The sequence below is a fragment of the Haematobia irritans genome, chromosome 5 (genome assembly GCF_050003625.1).
Source record: "Haematobia irritans isolate KBUSLIRL chromosome 5, ASM5000362v1, whole genome shotgun sequence".
NCBI lineage: Eukaryota > Metazoa > Arthropoda > Insecta > Diptera > Muscidae > Haematobia > Haematobia irritans.
This window is the reverse complement of record NC_134401.1, coordinates 116,886,757-116,914,262: the sequence shown is the minus strand read 5'-3', so window position 1 is coordinate 116,914,262 and position 27,506 is coordinate 116,886,757. Positions and strand designations below refer to the sequence as shown.

The following is a 27,506-nucleotide window of genomic DNA, read 5'->3' as shown; positions in this document are numbered from 1 at the left end:
AGATAATTGGAAATAAATTTTCAGTCAATTGGATAAATATAAAATTATTATTTCTAAAGTAAATTTTATTTTGGCATTAAATTGTGACTTGTTAACATTTCAAAGTGGCTGACAAAAACTTGGAGATCTTGTAGGCATCCAGCATATTATTGGACTGCTTTACTCAAAAAAAAAAAAAAAATAATAAAATAAAATGGGTGTTAATAGAAACCTGCGAAATGTAGATGCCTCAGTATTTCCATATTTTTTCGAGAGAGATCCCCAAAAATTTAGTATATTCCCACCCGAAATATTTTTCTCCATGAAAAAAAAACACAAAGAACAAGTATATACGGCCGTAATTTCGGCCAGGCCGAATCTCCACCATGGATAGCGTAGAAACTTCTACTAAAGACGGTTATCCACAATTAAATTACCTGGGTTGCGGTAACATTTGGCGATGGCAAGATATGATTGGTATGCAAAATTCAAGCGTGGTGAAATGAGCACGGAGGACGGTGAAAGCAGTGGATGTCCGAAAGAGGTGGTTACCGACGAAAACATCAAAAAAATCCACAAAATGATTTTGAATGACCGTAAAATGAAGTTGATCGAGATAGCAGAGGCCTTAAAGATATCAAAGGAACGTGTTGGTCATATCATTCATCAATATTTGGATATGCGGAAGCTCTGTGCAAAATGGGTGCCGCGCGAGCTCACATTTGACCAAAAACAACAACGTGTTGATGATTCTGAGCGGTGTTTGCAGCTGTTAACTCGTAATACACCCGAGTTTTTCCGTCGATATGTGACAATGGATGAAACATGTCTCCATCACTACATTCCTGAGTCCAATCGACAGTCGACTGAGTGGACAGCGACCGGTGAACCGTGGAAAGACTCAAAAGTCCGCTGGCAAAGTACGGGCCTCTGTTTTTTGGGATGCGCATGGAATAAGTTTTATCGATTATCTCGAGAAGGGAAAAACCATCAACAGTGACTATTATATGGCGTTATTGGAGCGTTTGAAGGTCGAAATCGCGGCAAAACGGCTCCATATGAAGAAGAAAAAAGTGTTGTTCCACCAAGTCAAAGCACCGTGCCACAAGTCATTGAGAACGATGGCAAAAATTCATGAATTGGGCTTCGCATTGCTTCCCCACCCACCGTATTCTCCAGATCTGGCCCCCAGCGACTTTTTCTTGTTCTCAGACCTCAAAAGGATGCTCGCAGGAAAAAAATTTTGGCTGCAATGAAGAGGTGATCGCCGAAAATGAGGCCTATTTTGAGGCAAAACCGAAGGAGTACTACCAAAATGGTATCAAAAAATTTGAAGGTCGTTATAATCATTGTATCGCTCTTGAAGGGAACTATGTTGAATAGTAAAAACGAATTTTGAAAAAAAAAATGTGTTTTCTTTGTTAGACCGGGGACTTATCAGCCAACCTGTTATATAAAAATAATATGCATTTAATACTAGCGACGCCATCTATGTGTCAGACCGGGGACTTATCAGCCAACCTGTTACAACAATTATTAATAAATTTCTTAATCAATATTTTTGATTAATTGGCGGCTAAGTTTGAGTCGAGATGAGTCGACATATTCAGCGGCGGCGTCGACTCGCAAAAACAGGACGGCGGCGACTAAAAATTTCGGCGCGACTTGGCGGCTTCATTCTCTGGACCTGACCTTATACTTATATTGGAGTGCTTTACTCCAATAATGGAGTAAAATTGGCGTCAATGGAAGCCTGCGAATTATAGGCGCCTCAGTTTTGCCCGAGAAACCACGGTGACTAGATTTTTTCGAGAGAGATCCCCGAAATTTCGAATGTATATCCCCAGAAAATCCCCAAATTAAGTATTTCCCCCTATGAAAAATCCCCGAAAAAAACTCATATAATTGTTTTATGTATGAAAATTTAATTCCATAAAAAAGAAAAGCAATCTCATCGAATTCTTCAATAGGTAAGGACTTCAACAAGTCTGTCAGGATGAAGTCAATATGAGCTTTACAATAAAAATTGCCGAGCTTTTTTTAATGTATACAAAGTTATACTTTATTTTATTGAAAACATTTAAACAAAATGAGCGTAGTTTTGTATGCATTTTTTATATCTTTCCATTTAAAATTTTTATTTTCTGGAATAAAAGAACAACGAAAGCGAAAAGCGAAACTTCAAGAAAACTGTCATGGTACTTAAAAATAATTGTGTAAGACATCGAGGCAGATATAAAATCCCAAGTAATAATCAAAGTTGGACCATTTTAAAATTTGTTTACATAAATATGAAGTTGCGATGGTAAACAAGAACCAGGTTTAGCCCAACCTAAATGATTTCGTAAAAATTTGTGTTTAAGTCTTATTGTACTTCGCTTTTACACTTTCTATAACCAATTTCATACTATGTGATTGAAGGTGGAAATATCCCCAGAAAAATCCCCAATTCACGACCTTATTCCCGGCAAAATCCCCAGATACCCAAATCGAAAAAAAAGTCTCCAACCACGGGAAAAACTCCCTTAATCTGACAACACTGCGAAAAACTACAAAAGTTTTATACTGATGGAGTAATGTCCTTAGCGGTGAAACGGCCAAAGGTGGTTGTCCAAAATGCTTCATATATGGTTCAATAAAGTTCATTATAAATATAAAAAATCAATTTCAATTTTTTTAGAAACACATAAAGAGTTTTTCGACTACCCCATATAAAATATTCGACTCAAAATCTCCAAGCGGATCGGTCGAATATTATCTGTCCTTATATTTTTCGTTCGCTAAAATTGAGGAAGCAATTCCTAACCGACATAACCACGACTTAATCGAGGGATCCTTGCAGAGAAGTGTCCCAAGAAAGCAATGAAAATGTTCTTAATGAATCCGAATGTGGTACAAAATCTGGGCAGAAGCCATGAATTTTACATAGGCTTTTGATAGGGCGGATGTAATCTTTTTTGCACTGATTTCGCATTAATTGTTCAGATGTTCAGATTTCTAATTAACCCTTTCACTACCGAAATAAAACTAATGTAAAAAAACTTTAATTTTTCTTCTATTTTTACTTGTACTAACAACATGTAGAACAAAAATTTTTATTTTGAGTACCTATCGCAATTACTTCCAGAGCTACATGAGTTTGTTCTGAAATCTTGATTCTTGAATTGTGACCAAAAGGCCTTACAGAAATAAGGAATATTTAGCCTATAATATATTCCGAAGTGTGAAAAAATACAAAAAAGGGCTCGAAAAAATATCAGCAATAGTTTTTGTATAAATGTCAATGACACACAGTAGAAAAACGGTCTCAAAATTTCGCACTTTTCGTTTATTGTTAAAGAAGTTTATAAAAATGCATTTTAATGTCCATCAATATGGAAAGTATTTATATCATATTTATTTATTTATTTATAGTTGATACTAAATTTATAGTAAATATAATATTAATATAAAGATATAAAAAGCATATTTAGATTAAAGCCTCTTCTTTAAAATAACGTTAAGAAATAAATAAAAACTAAGTGGAGAAATAGAGTTTAGCTTCGTTTTCGAATGTCCTTCTAAGTGACCATCGGTAGTCAAAGGGTTAAAAAGAGTTTTTTCCATTGTGTAGACTGAGAAAAATATTGACCTAATATGAAAGATTATGCAGCCATAAGTTTTGGACATGCAATTTACAAAATATTATGGAAAAAAATTCTTTAAACTAATGAAATTTTAGTTAAAACAAATTTTATAATCTTTACTTAAAAGCTTTTTTCATTAAATTTGGGATACGAATATTGACCTAAAAATAAATATTAAGGACAAATTTCTTAAAAAAAAAATGAAATTTTTGCATCCTTAAAGTAATGAAAAATATTTTTGATTTAAAGAAATCGTCTTTTATATTTAATCCTTAGTTTTAAGATAATAAAGCTTCACATTTAGGCCGATACTTATATTGAGGGGTTTGCATCTTTGATTAATTTTTTTTTTTTTTTTGCAATTAAGAAAACATTTTTTTACTTTAAAGAATCTGTTATAATGAGGAGTTTTAAATTGACATTTGTTTATGTGCGTGAACGCTTTATTGATATCCCAGCAAAAAATTTAGGAAGTCGTTCTAAAGGCACATCTTTAAAACGCATCCAAACTTGTGTTTCAAACAGAAATAGAATAATTAAAATGCTACAAATTATTTAAATTTTGTCGTAGAAAATCCATTCTAGAAAAAAATGAGAATTTTTGAAAATATTTGAGGTCAGACGTTTCCGACAAGCGAATGCATTAAAAATCATAAAAAAATATAAAAAATATATTTTTTTTACAGAATATTACAGAATTTTTTTATTTCACATCCAAAACACTGAATTCGGATCAATCCTGAGGAAGTGATGCAAATTATTTAAATTTTGTCGTATAAAATCCATTCTAGAAAAAAATGCGAATTTTTGAAAATATTTTAGGTCAGACGTTTCCGACAAGCGAATGCATTAAAAATCATAAAAAAAAATTATAAAAATTATTTATTTGATAAAATAAATTATTAGGTAAAATGAATTCGAATCACACCTTAAAAAGTAATGCAAAATTCAGTTCAAAGACTGTTGAAATTGTGGACATCCATCCTATGACAAGTTCATGTTAAATTCATTGCTTCTGCGCCAAATTTGTACCACTTCCGGATCCAAAAAGAACATTTCCGTTCATTTTTAATGAATGATTTTAACATTTTTTATTTCAAATGGGTTGAAAACTGAGTAAGAATAAAAAAAAACAAAAAACATTTCCACTACTTGGGCGACACTTTTTTTGCTGGGATATTGCAAAAAGAGAATTAAATTCCCTTAACTGAGCAATTTTCAACCTATTTCTTCTTTTGGTCCTTTGAGTTTTAATTTTATTCATCCTAGATATAGAAGCTAGATAGGTCCCTAAAAATGTCGTTATTTAAAAGAAGCCGCATTTTCGGCTTTGGATCCAATTAAACTTGAGTGTCGAAAGGCGTTATGTACTACATTCATTTTTTTGTTGAACGTAAATAAATCAATTTTTATTTTGTATATCCTTTAAGGATAATTATTACATGTATACCTTTAAATATATCCTGTAACAAGAATGAATGTCTGCCAATTTTTTAAATTTAATTTAATATTGTAGGTAAAACATTTACCATATTGGAGTTCAACCTGTCTGTTTGGCATGACACACATGACTTTTAGCGTTTTTTTTTTTTTTTTTTTGAATTCGATAACCAAATCTACAGACATATGCCTAGCCTGCATGCAAAGAAAAATTAATATCAATAATTCGTGGAAAATACTATACTAGAAATTCCTTTAAGCTGATGATAAAAATAAAATTCTTAATTATAACTTTTTACCTTAGAACATGCAATTTACAGAGATAAATAAGAGAAATAGCGATTACACTAAGCAGAAAAAACCAACCCAAAAAATTGCATATACTCTTTTAAAGGTCGGATTATTTTTACATTAAAATGGTCAAAATATTAGGGAGTCCTAAAGAGATGTGAAGTTGTTTTTTGATTTTTTATGAATTTTTATATAAAACCATTAAAAATTATTTGAAGCATAGTGTAATTTTAAATACCACAATTTAGCTTATTACACAAAAATATTCTCAGTTTAGGTAACTATGGATTCGTGTTAGCTGGAATTTTTTTTAAAGAAATATGTAAGCTCCTCATAACGCCATGTATATGAGAAAAGTTTTTACGAGTTTGGCATTTTTACGCTAAAGGCCAACAGGTTGATAATATGACTTGGGCTCGTAAAGGTTCTCAAAACCACAACACAAAGACCTTAACGGAAATTTAGCGTAATTTTAGCAATGTTGGCAGGATATTCATATATGTAACAAAAGAACCAAGGAAGCAACAAAGAAAAAGAGAAACAAAAAACACAACGAATAGAAAATTACAAGAATTCAGGCATTTACTTCCTGTGTTAGCTGGTAACCATACACCAAACAATTTTCGTATGGTTTATAAAAATATAACATAGCTAGGACCTTAGTTGGTTAATAAATGGGCCTATAGTTGCAAATATCATTTTCTTTTTGCCAGAATATTAACCTTGATATTGGGGCTGATATTTTTGTGTGAAAGTTATTTTTATGCCAAACAACCAAAAACCTCGATAGGCCTTTCCCTACTCAATTGATTTGTGACATTTAGAAGCCTGTTTCTTATTTTTGAAATGACACTTTAGCAAATGACTAGCCAGAAATAACCACTAAAGGTCTTTGCCATAAATGTTGGCTTGTTGTGTTATTATTAGAGCCTAATTGTAATATTTTTTTTTTTTTGCTTTAAAATTAGCTCTAATGGCCATTTACTGACCATATTTCTCTATCTATAGTCAAGATCTATTTCTGGAAATGTTATTCATTGTTTTTATTTGGCATTTGCTTTGCCAGAGTTTAAATTTAACCTCAGATTATAGAACGTTGATAATGTCAAGTAATTATGTAGGATTTAACCTTTTCTTAAATGCGAAATTTTAGAAATCTATTTTCTTGCAACAATTCCAAAGAAAAGGTGAATTATATTCTTTAGAATTATTAAAAAAAACCAATTATAGAAATCAGGGTATACTTTTAGGGATATGGACCATGGTTGCCCCAATTGGTAGAAATCTAACAAAAATTTATTATATATAATAAAATTTGGACAAAATTTTCATCATTTTTACAGAAATAAAATTTTGAGAAAATTTTGCTATAGAAATAAAATTTTGACAAAAGTTTCTATTTAAATAAATTTTTGACAACATTTCCTATAGAAATAAAATTTTGACAAAATTTTCTTGAGAAATAAAATTTTGACAAAATTTTGAGAAAATTTTCTATATAAATAACATTTTCACAAAATTTTCTATATAAATAAAATTTTTACAAAATTTTCTATTGAAATAAAATTTTCACAAAATTTTCTATAGAAATAAAATTTTGACAAAATTTTCAATAGAAATACATTTTTGAAAAATTTTTCTATAGTAATAAAATTTTGACAAAAAATTCTATAGAAATAAAATTTTGACAAAAATTTCTATAGAAATAAATTTTTGACAACATTTCCTATAGAAATAAAATTTTGTCAAAATTTTCTACAGAAATAAAATTTTGAGAAAATTTCTATATAAATAAAATTTTCATAATATTTTCTATATAAATAAACATTTTCCAACATTTTCTATATAAATAAAATTTTCACAAAATTTTCTATTGAAATAAAATTTTCACAAAATTTTCTATAGAAATAAAATGTTGACAAAATTTTCTATAGAAATACATTTTTGAAAAATTTTTCTAAAGAACCAAAATTTTAACAAGATTTTCTATAGAAATAAAATGTTGACATATTTTTTATAGAAATAAAATTTTGATAAAATTTTCTATAAAAATAAAATTTTGACAAAAAATTCTATAGAAATAAAAGTTTGACAAAAGTCTCTATAGAAATGAAATTTTGACAAAATTTCCTATAGAAATAAAATTTTGATAAAATTTTCTAGAGAAATAACATTTTGAGAAAATTATCTATAAAAAAAATTACAAAATTTTCTATAGAACTAAAGTTTTTACAAAATTTTCTATTGAAATAAAATTTGGAGAAAATTTTCTATAGAAATAAAATGTAGACAAAATTTTCTATAGAAATATATTTTTGAAAAATTTTTCTGTAGAAATAAAAATTAACAAAAATTTTCTAAAGAAACAAAATTTGGACAAAATTTTCTATAGAAATAAAATTTTGCAAAAATTTTCTATAGAAATAAAATTTTGCAAAAATTTTCTATAGAAATAAAATGTTGATAAAATGTTCCATAGAAATAACATTTTTACATTATTTTCTATAAAACTAAAATTTGAACAAAATTTTCTATTGTAATAAAATTTTGACAAAATTTTCCAAAGAAGTAAAATTTTGACAAGATTGTCTATAGAAATAAAATTTTGTAAAAATTTTCTATAGAAATAAAATTTTGGCAAATTTTCTATAGAAGTAAATTTTGACAAAATTTCCTATAGAAATAAAATTTTGAAAAATTTTTTGACAAAAAATTCTATAGAAATAAAATTTTGACAAAAGGTTTTATAGAAATAAAATTTTGACAAAATTTCCTATAGAAATAAAATTTTAACAAAAGTTTCTGTAGAAGTAAAATTTTGCAAAAATTTTCCAAAGAAATAAAATTTTAAAAAAATTTTCTAGAGAAATAAAATTTTGAGAAAATAAGCATAAAATTTTCTATTGAAATAACATTTTGCAAATATTTTCTATAGCGATAAAATTTTGTAAAAATTTTCTATGAAAAAATTACAAAATTTTCTATAGAACTAAAGTTTTCACAAAATTTTCTATAGAAATAAAATGTTGATAAAATGATCCATAGAAATAAAATTTTTACATAATTTTCTATAGAATAAAATTTGGACAAAATTTTCTATGGTAATAAAGTTTTGACGAGATTTTCTATGGAAATAAAATGTTGATAAAATCTTCTATAGAAGTAACCTTATGAAAAAATTTTCTATAGAAATATAATTTTGACAACATTTTCTGTAGAAATAAGATTTTGACAAAATTTTCTATAGAAATAAAATTTTGACAAAATTTTCTATAGAAATAAAATTTTGACAAAATTTTCTATAGAAATAAAATTTTGACAAAATTTTCTATAGAAATAAAATTTTGACAAAATTTTCTATAGAAATAAAATGTTGACAAAATTTTCTATAGAAATAAAATTTTGACAAAATTTTTTATATAAATAAAATTTTGGCAAAATTTTCTACAGAATTAAAGTTGACAGAATTTTCTATAGAAATAAAATGTTCACAAAATTTTCTATAGAAATAAAATTTTGACAAAGTTTTCGATAGAAATAAAATTTTGCAAAAATTTTCTAAAGAAATAAAATTTTGACAAGATTTTCTATAGAAATAAATTTTTTCAAAAATTTTCTATAGAAATAAAATTTGCAAAAATTTGGTATAGAAATAAAATTTTGCAAAAATTTTCTATAGAAATGAAATGTTGATAAAATGTTCCATATATATAAAATTTTTACATAATTTTCTATAAAACTAAAATTTTGACAAAATTTTCTATGGTAATAAAATTTTGACGAAATTTTCTATAGAAAATAAATGTTGATAAAATTTTCTATAGAAGTAAACTTATGAAAAAATTTTCTATAGAAATAAGATTTTGACAAAATTTTCTATAGAAATAAAATTTTGGCAAAATTTTCTATAGAAATAAAATTTTGACAAAGTTTTCGATAGAAATAAAAGTTTGACAAAATTTTCTATAGAAATAAAATTTTGACAAAATTTTCTATAGAAATAAAATTTTGCCAAAATTTTCTATAGAAATAAAATTTTGCAAAAATTTTCTATAGAAACAAAATTTTGACAAAATATTCTATAGAAATAAAATTGTACAAAAATTTTCTAAAGAAACAAAATTTTGACAAAATTTTCTATATAAATAAAATTTTGAGAAAATTTTCTACAGAAATAAAATTTTGACAAAGTTTTTGATAGTAATAAAATTTTGAGAAAAATTTTTATAGAAATAAAGTTTTCAGAAATTTTTCTATAGAAATAAAATTTTGACAACATTTTTTATAGAAATAAAATTTTGATTAATTTAAATTGATGAAAGCCAATTTAAAGTCAATAGCGTAAAATGCTAGTTGCTTGGTGTTCTTATACATTTATTATAATTACCAATTAATTATAATAAAGATTTTAATAAAATAAAAAAATTATTAAATTTTATTTAATTAATGTCGACATTTGTTATTTTATTGTATTCTATTCTATTCTATTTAATTTATTTATTTTTATTATTAATTTATTTTTATATAAAATATATTTTAATGAAAAAACTTAACTTATTTTAAGGATTTTTTTTTATATTCTTACAATCTTTCAAGAATGTTTCGTTTTCTTACTGTTATTGTTTAATATATTTGCTTTATTATTTAATTTTTATTTTTATCAGTCAATATTTAATTTCTTTTAAATGTCGTCCATAAAACTAAAATTCGATTATAATGAACTTGACATTATTAAAGTGCGGTCATTATCAGTTTACAAACGAAATGCCAAAATACACAAACAAATTATCCATATGGAATTTGGTGTTTATTGATTTTTATTTGTTGTTGTTATTGTCATTGTTCTATTGGTCTAAAATATTCTGAACCACAAAAATTATTAACCAAGGCAATGGCAGAATGCAAAAGCCCATAAAACAAAATTATTATCATTCGATCGGAGTGCCAACACCAGTCAATCTAACCAACCAACCTAGAGGGTAATGCTATAGTCATAAAACAAACATTTTCGTATTTTTTATTTTGGTTTATAGGAAAACAAGACCCTGAAATGAAAATCTATACACCGGGAGAAATATGTATAGGAATTAAAAATAAGAAAAAAATGGATTTTAGGTCCTTTGTTTATTTGTATATGTAGTACATCAATACTGCTTTGAATGTAGTAATCCTTTAAAAAATATACAGTTGAAAATCATACAGATCTTTAATTGTATATTTTGTGTGTATTTCTTGTGATTATACGGTAGGAAAGTTTCTTCCAAACACTGCCCAAAATTGAAATGTTATCTTTAAGGTCAAGTTCTCGATGTTAAAAAAAAACACCACTGCTGTGTTGGCCATTACAAGGCACAGAAACCCATGAGTTATCTTCCATATTTTCTCGCCTCCCTCCCTTCTGGCCGTATGCAAGTTTTAACTAATAAAAATGGTCGAAAAAAATACACACAAAAGTTTATATGAATAAATATCAAAATTTTCTTATCTTATCACAGAGGCTACGAGGTAGTTGAGCAAATATGGGCAAACACCAAAAATTGTAATGGGAAATGTCTTGCGACAACATGCTTGGATATTTCATAGCAATACAACAATGTGTGTTTAAAAAATGATAAAAAATAGTGGTATTTTTAAATGTCATGTAGGGTCAATAGTCGATATTTGCAGTTGATTGGAAAATATATATAGAGTGAGTCAACTTTATAGTCAAACAAGGAAGAATTACCCTAAAATCGATTGGCTTAAATTCCGTACACCCGACAGTATGCATTTTAATAATTTTCTATAGAATTAAAGCTTTGACAAAATTTTCTATAGGAATAAAATTTTGACAAAATTTTCTATAGAAATCAAATTTTTACAAATTTTTCTATAGAAATACAATTTTCTATAGAAATAAAATTTGGAGAAATTTTTCCTTGGAAATAAAATTTGGACGAAATTTTCTATAGAAATAATATTTTGACAAAATTTTCCATTAAAATAAAATTTTAGCAAAATTTTTTATCGAAATAAAATTTTTGCAAAATTTTCTATCGTAATAAAATTTTGAAAAAATTTTCTATAAAAATAAAGTTCTGATAAAATTTTCTATAGAAATAAAATATTGACAACATTTTCTACAGAAATAAAATGTTGACAAAATTTTCTATAGAAATAAAATTTGACAAAATTTTCTATAGAAATAAAATTTGGAGAAATTTTTCCATGGAAATAAAATTTTGACGAAATTTTCTATAGAAATAATATTTTGACAAAATTTTCTATTAAAATAAAATTTTAGCAACATTTTCTATCGAAATAAAATGTTTGCAACATTTTCTATCGAAATAAAAATTTTGCTACATTTTCTATCGTAATAAAATTTTGACAAAATTTTCTATAGAAATAAAATTTTGACAAAATTTTCTATAGAACTAAAATTTTGACAGATTTTTCTATGGAATTAAATTTTTGACAGATTTTTCTATAGAAATAATATTTTGACAAAATTTTCTATAGAAATGTTTAAAAAAATTTCAATCAAGAAATTAATTATAACAATTTATTTTGCACTTAAATTTATTCAATTGCGCATATGGTTGTATTATTAACAGGAAATTTATATTAGAATAAAGTGGTCTTTACATGTTGTTAAATCTATAGAGAATAGGTATAATTAAAATATATCATACGTCTCAATGTTCTTGTTTCGTAAACATTTAATCATAGTTATACGCCACATGAGACAAACTATTAAAATTAATTATACAACATATAGAACGTAAATAACATACGATTACAAAACTTCCATTTCTCCACAAAATGATTATATTTTCTCGTATATTTTGGTGGTAAATTGCTTATAATTAAAGAGGTTAAACCTTAAGCTCTTTCAATTTAATTTTCGAATTTATAAAATTATATCCTTTAAACCATAAAGAAATTGTATGTATTGTAGACATAGGGCTTTGAGGCTACATAATTTTTTCGGATTTAATCACTAATTTATTCAACTAATTTTTGTCTCATTTTTATTTTAATGCAGACAATGGTAGTATCAATCACTAATTTAATTGCAAAATAAAAAAAATATTGACTTCAATCTACCATCAGAATAAAATGGACTTTGCGTTTTGTTAAAAATATTGAGAATATAAATAATTAATATATATCATACGCCTCAATGTTCTTGTTCTGGAACAATTAATCGTAGTTATACGTAACCTGGGATAAACTATTAAAGTTAATCATACAACATATAGAACGCAAATAACAATCGGTTATAACACTTGGATTTATCCTCCAAATGCGAGATAAATTTATTGTCATATGTTCTGGTGATAAATATTGTATAATTATAGGTCAAGAAATTTAAATTATAAAATATATGTTGTGTTGGAATCAAGTTGGAATCAAGGTAATTTTTCAAAATTTTCTATAGACATACAATTTTGACAAAAATTTCTATAGAATTAAAATTTGAACAAAAATTTTGTACTGAAATAAAATTTTGACAAAATTTTCTATAGAAATAAAAGTTTGACAAATTTTTCTATAGAAATAAAGTTTTGACAAAATTTTCTATAGATATAAAATTTTGACAAAATTTTCTATAGAAATAAAATGTTGACAAAATTTTCTATGGAAATAAAATTTTGACAAAATTTTCTATAGAAATAAAATTTTGACAAATTTTTCTATAGAAATTAAATATTGAAAAAAATTTTTACAGAAATAAAGTTTTGACAAATTTTCTATTGATATAAAATTTTGGCAAAATTTTCCATAGAAATAAAATTTTGACAAAATTTTCTATAGAAATTAAATATTGAAAAAAATTTGTACAGAAATAAAATTTTGACAAAATTTTCTATAGAAATAAAATTTTGACAAAATTTTCTATAGAAATAAAATTTTGACAAAATGTTCTATAGAAATAAAATTTTGACAAATTTTTCTATGGAAATAAAATTTTGGCAAAATTTTCTGTAGAAATAAAATTTTGAGCAAATTTTCTATAGAAATAAAATTTTGACAAAATTTTCTATAGAAATAAAATTTTGAAAAATTTTCTATAGAAATAAAATTTTGACAAAATTTTCTATAGATATAAAATTTTGACAAAACTTTTCTATAGAAATAAAATTTTGAAATTTTTTTAAGGAAATAAAATTTTGACAAAATTTTCTGTAGAAATAAAATATTGACAACATTTTCTATAGACATAAAATATTGACAAAATTTTCCGTAGAAACAAAATTTTGAAAAAAAATTTTACAGAAATAAAATTTTGACAAAATTTTCTATAGAAATAAAATTTTGACAATATTTTCTATAGAAATAAAATTTGGACAAAATTTTCTATAGAAATAAAATGTTGACAAAATTTTTCTATGGAAATAAAATTTTGACAAAAGTTTCTATAGATATAAAATTTTGACAAAATTTTTCTATAGAAATAAAATTTTGACAAAATTTTCTATAGAAATAAAATTTGGCAAAATTTTCTGTAGAAATAAAATTTTGAGCAAAATTTCTATAGAAATAAAATTTTGACAAAATTTTCTATAAAAATAAAATTTTGAAAATTTTTTATGGAAATAAAATTTTGACAAAATTTTCTGTAGAAATAAAATATTGACAACATTTTCTATAGACATAAAATTTTGACAAAATTTTCCGTAGAAACAAAATTTTGAAAAAAAATTGTACAGAAATAAAATTTTGACAAAATTTTCTATAGAAATAAAATTTTGACAAAATTTTCTATAGAAATAAAATGTTGACAAAATTTTCTATAGAAATAAAATTTTGACAAAATTTTCTATAGAAATAAAATTTTGACAAGATTTTCTATAGAAATAAAATCTTGACAAAATTTTCTGTAGAAATAAAATTTTTACAAAATTTTCCATAGAAATAAAATTTTGACAAAATTGTCTATGGAAATAAAATTTTGACAAAATTTTCTATAGAAATAAAATTTTGAAAAATTTTTCTATGGAAATAAAATTTTGACAAAATTTTCTATAGAAATAAAATTTTGACAAAATTCTCTATAGAAATAAAATTTGGCAAAATTTTCTATAGAAATAACATTTTGACAAAATTTTTCTATGGAAATAAAATTTTGACAAAATTTTCTATAGACATAAAATTTTGACAAAATTTTTCTATAGAAATAAAATTTTGACAAAATTTTCTATAGAAATAAAATTTTGACAAATTTTTCTATGGAAATAAAATTTTGGCAAAATTTTCTGTAGAAATAAAATTTTGAGCAAATTTTCTATAGAAATAAAATTTTGACAAAATTTTCTATAGAAATAAAATTTTGACAAAATTTTCTGTAGAAACAAAATTTTGAAAAAATTTTCTATAGAAATAAAATTGTTACAAAATTTTCTATGGAAATAAAATTTTGACAAAATTTTCTATAGAAATAAAATTTTGATAAGATTTTCTATAGAAATAAAATTTTGACAAAATTTTCTGTAGAAATAAAATTTTGACAAAATTTTCCATAGAAATAAAATTTTGACGAAATTTTCTATAGAAATAAAATTTTGACAAAATTGTCTATAGAAATAAAATTTTGACAAGATTTTCTATAGAAATAAAATTTTGACAAAATTTTCTATAGAAATAAAATTTTGACAAAATTTTCCATAAAAATAAAATCTTGGTAGATTATTTTTGTCTCGATTGGCAACCATGTTCGTGAACCGATATCGACCAATTTTTGTGTGATTGGGGATGTGCTATATATAACTATAGACCGATATGAACCAATTTTAGCATGGTTGTTAGCGGCCATATACCAGCCAAAGATACCAAATTTCAACCGAATCGGATGAATTTTGCTCCTCCCAGAGAAGTCGGTTTATATGGGGGGGCTTTACTTCAAAGTGGTCCAATATGGCCCATTTGCAATACCGTCCGACCTACATCAATAACAACTACTTATGCCAAGTTTCAAGTCGATACCTTGTTTCGTTGGGAAGTTAGCATGATTTCAACAGACGGGCGGACGGACGAACATGCTTAGTTCTACTCAGAATTTCACCACGACCCAGAATATAAAGGGTGATTTGTTAAGAGCTTGATAACTTTTTTTAAAAAAAAAACGCATAAAATTTGCAAAATCTCATCGGTTCTTTATTTGAAACGTTAGATTGGTCCATGACATTTACTTTTTGAAGATAATTTCATTTAAATGTTGACTGCGGCTGCGTCTTAGGTGGTCCATTCGGAAAGTCCAATTTTGGGCAACTTTTTCGAGCATTTCGGCCGGAATAGCCCGAATTTCTTCGGAAATGTTGTCTTCCAAAGCTGGAATAGTTGCTGGCTTATTTCTGTAGACTTTAGACTTGACGTAGCCCCACAAAAAATAGTCTAAAGGCGTCAAATCGCATGATCTTGGTGGCCAACTTACCGGTCCATTTCTTGAGATGAATTGTTCTCCGAAGTTTTCCCTCAAAATGGCCATAGAATCGCGAGCTGTGTGGCATGTAGCGCCATTTTGTTGAAACCACATGTCAACCAAGTTCAGTTCTTCCATTTTTGGCAACAAAAAGTTTGTTAGCATCGAACGATAGCGATCGCCATTCACCGTAACGTTGCGTCCAACAGCATCTTTGAAAAAATACGGTCCAATGATTCCACCAGCGTACAAACCACACCAAACAGTGCATTTTTCGGGATGCATGGGCAGTTCTTGAACGGCTTCTGGTTGCTCTTCACTCCAAATGCGGCAATTTTGCTTATTTACGTAGCCATTCAACCAGAAATGAGCCTCATCGCTGAACAAAATTTGTCGATAAAAAAGCGGATTTTCTGCCACTGATTTTGGTAATAAAATTCAATGATTTGCAAGCGTTGCTCGTTAGTAAGTCTATTCATGATGAAATGTCAAAGCATACTGAGCATCTTTCTCTTTGACACCATGTCTGAAATCCCACGTGATCTGTCAAATACTAATGCATGAAAATCCTAACCTCAAAAGAATCACCCTTTATATACTTTATGGGGTCGTAGGGTAATATTTCGATGTGTTACAAACGGAATGACAAAGTTAATATATGCATGGGGGGCCTGTGGTGGAGGGTATAAAAATGGAATTGAATTGTATGGATTTTAGATATAGGGCTTTGATAAGGCTACAGAATTTTTCATTTTGGATTTAATTACAATTTTCTTCAATTTATATTTGTCTCATTTTTGTTTTAATCCAGACAATGTGTGTTTATTTTAGTTGAAATATGAAATAAATTACTTTAATCTACCATCAGAATAAAAAATTGTTAAACTATTAAGAGTATAATTAATAAGTATCTATCATACGTCTCAATGTTCTTGAGACGTATCCACACGTATCCACAGAATGATACACATTTTTCATTGTCGATTGTTTCCGTATAGAACCAAAACTGACTCATATACTAAGCCAAAAATAAAGACTTAATTTTAAATATTGGCTTAATATTTATTTCTATAGAATATTTTGTCAAAATTTTTATTTCTACAGAAAAATTTGTCAAAATTTTATTTCTATAGAACATTTTTTCAATATTTTTATATCTATAGACAATTTTCCCTAAAACTTAATTTCTATAGAAAATTTTCTCAAAATTTTATTTCTATAGAAAATTTTGTCAAAATTTTATTTTTATTAAAAATTTTAACAAAATTTTATTTCTTCAATTTATATTTGTCTCATTTTTGTTTTAATCCAGACAATGTGTGTTTATTTTAGTTGAAATATGAAATAAATTACTTTAATCTACCATCAGAATAAAAAATTGTTAAACTATTAAGAGTATAATTAATAAGTATCTATCATACGTCTCAATGTTCTTGTTCCGTAACAATTAATCGTAGTTATACGTCACCTGGGCCAAACTATTAAAGTTAATCATACTACATATAGAACATTAATTGATTAAAAATGGATTTTTTTCACAAAATATGGGGTAGCTTTAAATCTAATAAATTTTGCTGCTTAATTGTGTAGATTTATAGGCCCAAAAATATGACTTTTATATTGTCATATAGGAATTTTTTAAAAGAAAACGGAAATCGTTTATATATACCATATGTTAAACTGAGTCAAAAAGAATTTAAAAAAAAATATTTAATTTTTTTATTCTGGTCAATCAAACAATACAAAAAGTATTTGCAAAATCAAAGTATATAAAACCAAAAACAAAAATCAATATCTTCATAAATATTTATTTAACGTAAAATGCACACATTTCTCATCATCTTAACTCACAAAAATAATATTTAAATATGTTTTGGTTAATTGTTGTTGTATTTTAATTTTTTATTTGTTTAAACAAAAAAACTGAATGAATCACTTTCTTAATGAAATTTAGTAGCTTACAAAGAAAGACAAAAAAAAAACACAGAAAAACACACAACAACTTTGTCCAGAGCTTTTGTTTTCATTCATTTCATGGAATTTCTCATCATAAAGAAATGGTCAACAATTATGAGGCTAAGATGAAAAGGGGACGGGCTTATAGAAACACCTTAGGTTATATTTCTTAATTGCTGATGATTCAATATTGATATGTATAATTTTTTTTAAAATAATTTATTTGCCTATTTTGATGTGTGCAATTTTATTTTTTTATGGAATAAATAAGCCCTATATAACCATGGTTACAATTATTCTCTGTTGCCGGCAAAACATTGTATTACCAAAATATTGATCTAACAACAGTTTTAAAATAATTCCAACTCTTCTTGTTTTTTTTTTTTTTGAGGTTTATGGGTGACTGCCTTTGGTGGGGTCAATAAATTCTCTAATAGTTCGCTAACCACGAACGCTAGCGGAATTTCAATTTTATGAATTTAAGTTGTCATACTAAAATAACATGTGTTGGCTTATGAAGGACACTTCAATAAATTTGTTGTCAACATTTGCTATTCATATGGCGCTAAAATAGAAAAAAGGAAATTTAAAATAGTTTTTTTTTTTTTAATTTTTTAGAGAAAACTAAAAAAGCGAAAATTTTGGCCAATGAATATAAATTGTGGATCACACAATAATCGATTTTTAATTACAAGAGACAAAACAAAACCCATTGCTTAGCTCTAAATAAAAAAATTAAATTATAGTAAGCTTAATATTAACGAAAAAGGGATATGAGAAATCGTGGCCCTAGAGAAAGATGACACCAACGACATCTATTGGCAAAAAAAACACGAAAAGGCTTTTAGGCGTCTATCCTATATTTGTTACTGGTGATTGATGTCACCAGAAACCTTTTACCCTTTCAACAAACATAATAACTTTAAAATAATCTTTCAGGAAATAAAAATTAAAACTCATTTACAAACTAATTCCAAGTAATTAATTAAGTTCGCATATTAATAACAATATAAACCACCAATAAAATGCACCTCATTAATTAGCCTAAAAAAGGTTTTTGAACTTTCCACCAAAGGTTCTCCGTCGCACGTAAAAATATATGTATTTTAAACTTTAAATTAAAAAGCAATACATATAGATGACCAGAAATAAGTCAATAAAAAAACAAAAACAAAAAACCAAACTAAACTCAATCAACTCTAGAAAACAGAGTATTTGCTATTTATTGCACGTTTATCAGCTGGGCATTTTTGTATGCCGCAGATAACAAAAGAACGTTTCAACATAACAGACAGAAAAAAAACAAAAACACCGAATAAATAAACAAAAAATCATCTATCAATATGTGACATCATCAATACTTGTACTTTATTTTATACACACTTTTATTTTCATAAAATACCAAAAAAAAAAATGTAGTTCATTTTGCAAAAAACGAAAATGAAAAATAAAATAAATAAATAAAACCGGACATAAGATTAAAAGGTGATTACTGATAACCAATAATATGACTATGCGTATTAGCCAACCAGGGAGTGCCGAGGGAAAAACCTTTCCACAGAATGATACACATTTTTCATTGTCGATTGTTTCCGTATAGAACCAAAACTGACTCATATACTAAGCCAAAAATAAAGACTTAATTTTAAATATTGGCTTAATATTTATTTCTATAGAATATTTTAGCAAAATTTTTATTTCTACAGAAAATTTTGTCAAAATTTTATTTCTATAGAACATTTTTTCAATATTTTTATATCTATAGACAATTTTCCCTAAAACTTAATTTCTATAGAAAATTTTCTCAAAATTTTAGTTCTATAGAAAATTTTGTCAAAATTTTATTTTTATTAAAAATTTTAACAAAATTTTATTTCAATTGAAAATTTTCTCAAAATTTTATTTCTATCGAAAAATTTTTCATAATTTTATTTTTATAGAACATTTTCTCAAAACTATATTTCTATAGAAAATTTTGTCATAATTTTATTTCTATAGAAAATTTTGTAAAAATTTTATTTCTATAGGAAATTTTGTTAAAATTTTATTTCTATAGAAAATTTTGTCAAAATTTTATTTCTACAGAAAATTTTGTCAAAATTTTATTTCTATAGAAAATTTTGTCAAAATTTTATTTCTATAGAGAATTTTATCAACATTTTATTTCTATAGACAATTTTGTCAAAATTTTATTTCTATAGCAAATTTTATCAAAGTTTTATTTCTATAAAAAATGTTATAATGTTATAAAAATTTTATTTCTACAAAAAAATTGTCAAAATTTTATTTCTATAGAAAATTTTGTAAAAATTTTATTTCTATAGATTTTTTTTTTGAAAATTGTATTTCTATAGAGTAACGACTTAATTTTAAATATTGGCTTAATATTTATTTCTATAGAAATTTTTGTCAAAATTTTGTTTCTATAAACATTTTATAAAAAATTATTTCTGTGGAAAATTTTGTCAAAATTTTGTCAAAATTTTATTTCTATATAGATAATTTTGTCAAAATTTTATTTCTATAGAAATTTTGTCAAAATTTTATTTCTATAGAAAATTTTGTTAAAATTTTATTTCTATAGAAAATTTTGCCAAAATTTTATTTTTATAGAAGGTTAGGTTAGGTGGCAGCCCGATGTATCAGGCTCACTTAGACTATTCAGTCCATTGTGATACCACATTGGTGAACTTCTCTCTTATCACTGAGTGCTGCCCGATTCCATGTTAAGCTCAACGACAAGGGACCTCCTTTTTATAGCCGAGTCCGAACGGCATTCCACATTGCAGTGAAACCACTTAGACAAGTTTTGAGACCCTCAGAAATGTCACCAGCATTACTGAGGTGGGATAATCCACCGCTGAAAAACTTTTTGGTGTTCGGTCGAAGCAGGAATCGAACCCACGACCTTGTGTATGCAAGGCGTGCATGCTAACCATTGCACCACGGTGGCTCCCTTATTTTTATATTTCTATAGTAAATTTTATCAAAGTTTTATTTCTATAGAAAATGTTATAATGTTATAAAAATTTTATTTCTACAGAAAAATTGTCAACATTTTATTTCTATAGAAATTTGTGTCAAAATTTTATTTCTATAGATTTTTTTCTTTGAAATTTTATTTCTATAGAGTAACGACTTAATTTTAAATATTGGCTTAATATTTATTTCTATAGAAACATTTTGTCAAAATTTTATTTCTATAGAAAATTTTGTCATAATTGTATTTCTATAGAAAATTTTATAAAAATTTTATATCTAAAGACAATTTTCTCAAAAATTTATTTCCATAGAAAATTGTCTCAAAATTTTATTTCTATAGAAAATTGTCTCAAAATTTTGTTATACCCACCACCATAGAATGGTGACGGGGGTATAATAAGTTTGTCATTCCGTTTGGAACACATAGAAATATCGATTTCCAACAATATAAAGTATATATATTCTTGATCAGGGAGAAGTTCTGTGGAAAATTTTGTCAAAATTTTATTTCTATAGAAAATTTTTGTAAAACATTTATTCCTATAGAAATTTTTGTCAAAATTTTGTTTCTATAAAAATTTTATAGAAAAAATATTTCTAGAGAAAATTTTGTCAACATTTTATTTTTATAGAAAATTTTGTCAAAATTTTATTTCTATAGAAAATTTTGTCAAAATTTTATTTCTATAGAAAATTTTGTCAAAATTTTATTTCTATAGTAAATTTTATCAAAGTTTTTTTTCTATAGAAAATGTTGTAATGTTATACAGAAAAATTGTCAAAATTTTATTTCCATAGAATTTTTTTTTTTTCTTGAAAATTTTATTCCTATACATTTTTTTTTTGGAAAATTTTATTTCTATAGATTTTTTTTTTAAATTTTGTTTGTATAGAAAATTTTGTCAAAATTTTATTCCTTTAGAAAATTTTATTTCTATACAAAACTTTATCAAAATTTTACTTCAATAGAAAATTTTCTCCAAATTTTATTTAAATATAATATTTTTTTTTCAAATTTTATTTCTATAGAAAATTTTGATAAATATTTATTTCTACAGAAAATTTTGTCAAAATTTTATTTCTATAGAAGATTTTATAAAAATTTTATATCTAAAGACAATTTTCTCTAAAATTTATTTCCATAGAAAATTGTCTCAAAATTTTATTTCTATATAAAATTGTCTCAACATTTTATTATACCCACCACCATAGAATGGTGACGGGGGTATAATAAGTTTGTCATTCCGTTTGGAACACATAGAAATATCGATTTCCAACTATATAAAGTATATATATTCTTGATCAGGGAGAAGTTCTGTGGAAAATTTTGTCAAAATTTTATTTCTATAGAAAATTTTTGTAAAACATTTATTCCTATAGAAATTTTTGTCAAAATTTTGTTTCTATAAAAATTTTATAGAAAAATTATTTCTACAGAAAATTTTGTCAACATTTTATTTTTATAGAAAATTTTGTCAAAATTTTATTTCTATAGAAAATTTTGTCAAAATTTTATTTCTATAGTAAATTTTATCAAATTTTTTTTTCTATAGAAAATGTTGTAATGTTATACAGAAAAATTGTCAAAATTTTATTTCTATAGAATTTTTTTTTCTTGAAAATTTTATTTCTATACATTTTTTTTTTGAAAATTTTATTTCTATAGATTTTTTTTTTTAAATTTTGTTTGTATAGAAAATTTTGTCAAAATTTTATTCCTTTAGAAAATTTTATTTCTATACAAAACTTTATCAAAATTTTACTTCAATAGAAAATTTTCTCCAAATTTTATTTAAATATATTTTTTTTTCAAATTTTATTTCTATAGAAAATTTTGATAAATATTTATTTCTACAGAAAATTTTGTCAAAATTTTATTTCTATAGAAAATTTTATAAAAATTTTATATCTAAAGACAATTTTCTCTATGTTTTTGGCATGTTTTTGGCATAGCCCCCATTAAACCGATCTCCCGATTTAACTCTTATCCGATTTGCCACAAATTGAATATATACTCGCAGTTTAGACCCACAAAAAATTGTATATGATTTAGTTTTTATTTCCCGATTTTATTTCTCGTAATCATTTAAATAATTGGGGTAAATATCTACAGATTGTAGATTCCAAATCAAGGCATTATTATAGCTCTAAAACTCAAACCAAAATGTTTTTTATAAATGTAGAATCTGATATTGTCTTCTCAGGTAAAATCTTTAAATTTATCATCGGGAAGTATACTGGTTAAACTGATCTGCTTGGCAGAATATCTCTCATCAAACCCCCTGAAATTTGAAAGGAAACTATTATATTTGATTCATGGTGGTGGGTATTTAAGATTCGGCCCCGCCGAACTTACTGCTGTATATACTTGTTTTTATAGAAAATTGTGTCGACATTTTATTTCTATTTATTTAGAAAAATATGTCAAAATTTTAATTTCTATAGAAAATGTTGTCAAAATTTTAATTTCTATAGAAAATGTTGTCAAAATTTTTATTTCTATGGATAATTTAGTCAAAATTTTATTTCTGTAGAAAATTTTGTCAAAATTTTATTTCTATAGAAAATTTTCTCAAAATTTTATTTCAATAGACAATTTTGTCAAAATTTTATTTCTGTAGAAAATTTCGTCAAAATTTTATTTCTATAGACAATTTTGTCAAAATTTTATTTCTATAGAAAATTTTCTCAAAATTTTATTTCTATAGAAATTTTTCCCAAAATTTTATTTCTATATCACTTAGTTGTAGAGGAATATTTTGAAAAATCTATAAACAGTAAAAATCTACCATTTTTGACTCCTTTACCTGAGAAGCGGCAATTGCTATCATATATTAAAAATAGATCAAAGAGAATAGCAAATACCTAAACTCGATCTTAGTAATCACGTCTATTAGCCGTTTTTCTTATTTTTGCCTTCAGATGAACTTTTCCATTTGCAAGATTCCTTTTGAAAGAAAAAATATTTAGTCTCTGATTTTATTCCTAGAACAATGAATGAGTTGGAGAGCTTCATAAGAACTTTGCTATTATAGGCAAACTAGAATTGCCATAAAACAATGATGGACATTCTACATTGTATCTTTTCATTCAATCTAGTGCTAAATGGATGCCATTACACCATGGCATTTTTCATCTCTGGATGACGACAGCTCATCAGCAATTAAGAAAAAATATCTCGCAAATAGACAACGAAGACAACAGTCAACGGAATTAAAAGTATAAAATGTGACAAAAACAGGATTGTGAAGGCATTTACTTATATATCGTTAAGAAAAACTAAAAAAAAGGGGTCAGGATGTCTTAAGAGTTTGTATGGAATTCCTGTCTGACGGAATGCGCGTGAGATCGCTAAATTTGTCGCTTGCACATTTTTTATAATTTTACGCAATTTTACTTCTATAGAAAATTTGGTAAAATTTTATTTCTATAGAAAATTTTGTCAAAATTTTATTTCTATAGAAAATTTGGTAAACTTTTTATTTCTGTAGACATTTTTCTTTCAACATTTTATTTCTGTAGAAAATTTTGTCCAAATTTTATTTCCATATACAAAATTTGAAGAAAATTTTCCAAAACACTACCAATTAAAAAAAAATACAAAACTTATTTTGCAAAATTTTATTTCTATAGAAAATTTTATCATAATTTTATTTCTACAGAAAATTTTCTCAAAATTTTTTATCTATAAAAAAATTTTTTGTCAAAATTTTACTGCTATAGAAAATTTGGTCAAAATTTTATTTCTATAGAAAATTTTGTAAAAATTTTATTTCTATAAAAAATTTGGCCAAAATTTTATTTCTATAAAAAATTTGGCCAAAATTTTATTTCTTCGACAATTGTGTTAAAAATTTTATTTATATTGAAAATTTTGTCAAATTTTTATTTCTATAGAAAATTTTGTCAATAGTGTATTTTTATAGAAAATTTTGTCAATATTGTATTTTTATAGAAAATTTTGTCAAAATTTTATTTCTATAAAAAATTTTGGTCAAAATTTTACTTCTATAGAAAATTTGGTCAAAATTTTATTTCTATAGGAAATTTTGTCAAACTTTTATTTTTTTAGAAAATTTAGTGAACATTTTATTTCTATAGGAAATTTTGTCAAACTTTTATTTCTTTAGAAAATTTAGTGAACATTTTATTTCTATAGGAAATTTTGTCTAAATTTTATTTCTGTAGAAAATGTTATCAAAATTTTATTTCTATAGAAAATTTTGTCAAAATTTTATTTCTATAGAAAATTTTGTCAAAAATTTTATTTCTATAAAAAAAAATTGTCAAGAATTTTTTTCTACAGGAAAATTTGTCAAAATTTTATTTCTACAGAAAATTTTATAATAATTTTATTTCTACAGAAAATTTTCTCAAAATTTTATATTTATATAAAATTTTGTCAACATTTTATTTCTTTACAACGTTTTGTCAACATTTTATTTCTATATGAAATTTTGTCAAAATTTTATTTCTATAGAAAATTTCTTCAAAATTTTATTTCTTAGACAATTGTGTTAAAGATTTTATTTATATAGAAAATGGTGTCAAACTTTTATTTCTTTAGAAAATTTAGTGAACATTTTATTTCTATAGGAAATTTTGTCAAAATTTTATTTCTATAGAAAATTTTGTCAAAATTTTATTTCTATAGAAAATTTTGTCAAACTTTTATTTCTTTAGAAAATTTAGTGAACATTTTATTTCTATAGGAAATTTTGTCAAAATTTTATTTCTATAGAAAATTTTGTCAAAATTTTATTTCTATAGAAAATTTTGTCAAAGTTTTATTTCTATAGAAAATTTTGTCCAAAATTTTATTTCTATAGAAAATTTTGTCAAAATTTCATTTCTATAGAAAATTTTGTCAATATTGTATTTTTATAGAAAATTTTGTCAAAATTTTATTTCTTTAAAACATTTTGTCAACATTTTATTTCTATAGGAAATTTTGTCAAAATTTTATTTCTTTAGAACGTTTTGTCAACATTTTATTTCTATATGAAATATTGTCAAAATTTTATTTCTATAGAAAATTTTGTCAAAATTTTATTTCTTTAGAAAATTTTGTCAACATTTTATTTATATAGAAAATTTTGTCAAAATTTTATTTCTATAGAAAATTCTGTCAACATTTTATTTCTATAGAAAATTTCGTTAAAATTTTATTTCTATAGAAAATTTCGTCAAAATTTTATTTCTATAAAATAATTTGTTAACATTTTATTTCTATAAAAAATGTTTGACAAATTTGTCAAAATTTTATTTCTATAGAAAATATTTAGAAAATGTTGTCAAAATTTGATTTTTATAGAACATTTTATCAAAATTTTATTTCTATAGAAAACGTTGTCAAAATTTTATTTCTATAGAAAATTTCGTCAAAATTTTATTTCGTTATTGTTGTTTTTGATTTCAGCTTAAAACCATGCCTTGACTAAACTACAAGTGTAGCTTAACCAACAGAGGAAAAGTATGCTTGTCAAATTTATTTGGACAAAGCCCTATAGACTGCAAGATGGTTGGATGTACAGCAGTTTCGGTATTATCACATTCCTCATCAGCCTCCTCTACTTGCAGCAAAACTATCAACCAATTATCAGAACAAATTCGGGTAATTCAAAAATTTTATTTCTATTGAAAATTTTGTCAAAATTTTATATCTAAATTTAATTTTTTTTTAAATTTTATTTCTATAGAAAATTTTGTAAAATATTTTTATTTCTATAGAAAATTTTGTCAAAATGTTATTTCTATAGAAAATTTTGCCAAATTTTATTTCTATAAAAAAATTTGTCAACATTTTATTTCTATAAAAAATTTTTGTCAACATTTTTTTTTTTTCTCCAGAAAATTTTGTCAAAATTTTATTTCTATAGAAAATGTCAACATTTTTATTCTATAGAAAATTTTTCAAAATTTTATTTCTATAGAACATTTTGTCAAAATTTTATTTCAATAGAAAATTTTGTCTAAATTATATAAAAAAGTGAAGTATCTCTTAGTTGGAGAAGAATGTTTTACAAACTCTGCCAAAGACTCACGAATTCAACAATTGTACCAAATGTGCCAAACGTGTATGCGATACTTCATAGCATATAACTCTCTAGTATCAATTAACTCCTACCCCCAAAGGATACCTACTTGGGAACCCCTGTTTAGCTATGGACATGATGCTATAGAGATCAGCCACTAAGCCTTCACGTAATGTCAACTTATTTGGATTAATTACGAGGGATGGCTTTACAGTTAACTCTCTCCCATAGATCAACGAACTAAGTGTAATGAATTTTCATAAAATCTTTTGTATGAAAAAGAAAATGCTTCATTATCGCGTTGTTTTTTTAATTGTCTACAGAAATAAAATTTATGAATTTTCTTCATCTCTTTCTCTCTGGTCTTTAGACGGAAGAAGGATTTGATGAACGATCGTCTTTGTGTGTTTCAATTATTTATGGCTCTAACCGATGACGTGCGCTGATAAAAAAGAATTTAAACAAGTCAAAGGGGTCTGGAGAGGAGTGAGTGGGTGTATGGGGGAAGGGTGTATGGGGGAAGGGTGTAATGACGGGTTATTCTGATCACTTGGCCCATAAGATATTTATGCACTTTTGTATTGTATTATTGTGTTTTTTTTTTCGTTGAAATTCATTTGATATTATTGTCTTGTTGTTGTTTTAATTGCGTGAGGGCAAAGACAAATGCTTGTGGAAGGGGGACGGACTTGAATGATGATGTTCTGGTTAATTGAAGATAATTTTGAAATGAATTCTGTTTTTTCCCTCCCTCCTAAATGACATTCAGTTGCATTTAAACTCATATTCTTT

At 24.9% G+C, this 27,506-nt stretch overlaps 1 protein-coding gene across 7 annotated transcripts in view; it reads right to left on the bottom strand.

Moving 5' to 3' along the window:
- Mmp1 (Matrix metalloproteinase 1) overlaps positions 1-27,506 on the bottom strand; it is a 209,203-nt gene that overhangs the window by 118,557 nt on the left and 63,140 nt on the right. The window lies entirely within an intron of this gene.